The sequence below is a fragment of the Rhagoletis zephyria genome, unplaced genomic scaffold, assembly GCF_001687245.7.
Source record: "Rhagoletis zephyria isolate East Lansing unplaced genomic scaffold, Rhagoletis_zephyria_1.1 Rzeph_scaffold_01444, whole genome shotgun sequence".
Lineage (NCBI taxonomy): Eukaryota > Metazoa > Arthropoda > Insecta > Diptera > Tephritidae > Rhagoletis > Rhagoletis zephyria.
Window position 1 is genome coordinate 13089 of NW_016158528.1, and position 2132 is coordinate 15220.

Genomic DNA, 2132 nt, shown 5'->3' on the forward strand with positions numbered 1-2132 from the left:
CAATCCAAAGAAACTCCATTTTTCGAAACCAAACAAAAATTTTTACACTAAGTTCAAAATGATTAACTGGTTAAAAAGTTAACTATTTAATACAAATTAGTATTAAGTTCAGCAACCCTCGGTATCTGGCATGTCTCCAAGCCTTCTATTCAGAGAGTTTGTTGTATTTTAGAGCATACACAACGTAAGGTAAGCGTATTTATTTGAGATAAGTCTTTATTGTTGGCATGAAACCGAAGTATCTGTGTTTTAATTATTTTTAGTTTTATCTAAATAGCTTAACTAATGACAGAGATATTCAACTTTGAAGATGAGTACCTTCAGTGTACAACTTTTTATTAAACATAATATTTTTATCTAACGCTGTAATATTTGTTTTCAATTTCTATTAGATACATATACTGCAGGTCACTTGATTAGAGCATCAGTATTCATAGTTTTCTTTTTGTTCGTTTAAAAGTAATTAATTTTTTTGTAAAAATAAAGCCTAGTCTAACAAAAACCATGTAAATACGTAAACTTTGTACAACAGCAGAGTTTCTAATTTGCAGTGGCAAATAAAACTTCAGCGATGCCAACAGCAGTTCCTGCTTTTTGTTTTGATGAAATTACGTTATTTAATGAAAACCTAATAATTAAAGCAAAATCAATGCCTGACTTCAGATACATATTTGGATACGCTCTTGGATTTGCATATTCTTTGCATTTGTAAAATCACAACAATGAAATGCACACGCTTTGCATGGCAGTAAGCAAAAAATTTGCAAATGCAATTCCAAATGCAAATCGAAGTCCATTTCCACAACATCCTGGACAGCCCTACTATGTTTTTTAATCCCACTGGGCGATACTAGTTTTAATAAAAAATCCAAGCAGGGTGTTGAATTATTTAAGTAAAGGTGTCTTTTATCCACTGGACCTCTTCCATTCTCAAAGGTATTCCACATTTCTTGCGCATATAACTGCGGCTATGGCGACCACAGTGTATTTGCGTAGAAGTCGTTGAATTTATTAATTAATTACTGACTGAAAATTATAAAGTTAAGTTTCAAAATGAAGTTTGGACCCTTGACTACAAGTGCGTGTAGATTTTTTTTGGATCGGATCAACCATTCGGAAACAATAGCCCGTCATTGGGCAAATAGCTAAGCAGTACCCGTCAACCATCCACACTGTATTTGGGTAGAACTCGTTGAATTTATTAATTAATTACTGACTGAAAATGAATGGCTATTTATGACATGCAACGCCCGTACCGGAACTGCCCATATATTGAAATATATTTAAAAATACTTACCATATTAGTTTTTGAGGGCCTTCCTTCTGCTACTGGCTTCAAAAATCGGTCCGCCACCTCGAACCATGACAACCTTGGGACATACAAATCGTCCGTACCAGCCCCACTCTTTCTGGACGATGCCACTTTAGCTGCTTCCCTGGTATACATCGTACGCAAGCTCTTAATTTTTCCCTTTAGCTCCTCCGTAGACAGGGTTAGAGACAACTCCTGCTTTATGGCATTCAGAGCTGATGTTCGAAATGAATGGTTTTTGTACAATTTATTTCGCGGATCCCACAAACATGGGTGCTTTTCGTACACCTCCAAAAACGAAATCACATTAATTTTATTCATTTTAATTATATTTTTCCCAAATTTAATAAAACAAGCCACGCCAGAATACAATTTCAAAATGGTGGTATGTATACAGAATGTAAACAAACACAGGGTTGCACGGAAAAAAAGTTGAACGAGCTCAAAGTTGGCTGGCGACCAACTTTGTTGAAAGCGATTAGTTGAAAGGCCGTTCGAACGAGGCGATTTTTACTTTCAACTAAAAGTTGCCTGAAAAATCGCCTCGTGCGAAAGGCCTATATAGCGGACGAATAGCGCTATTGTTAATTTCGCTCGTTTAGGTTGTTCACAATAGTATATTTTTCTCCGCTGAGAAGCTATTTTTTTAAATCAGGCAAACTTAATAGTGTGCTTATCAATATTTATTTAAATTTGTGCAAACTAAAATGAAGTAAAAAAGGCGAGTTTATAAAAACTCGGTAAAAATGGGTACAACAGAGTTCTGTTTGACGATTCGTCAGAGGATAGGGGCTTAGTATAGTGGCCAGGAGTAGAAAAT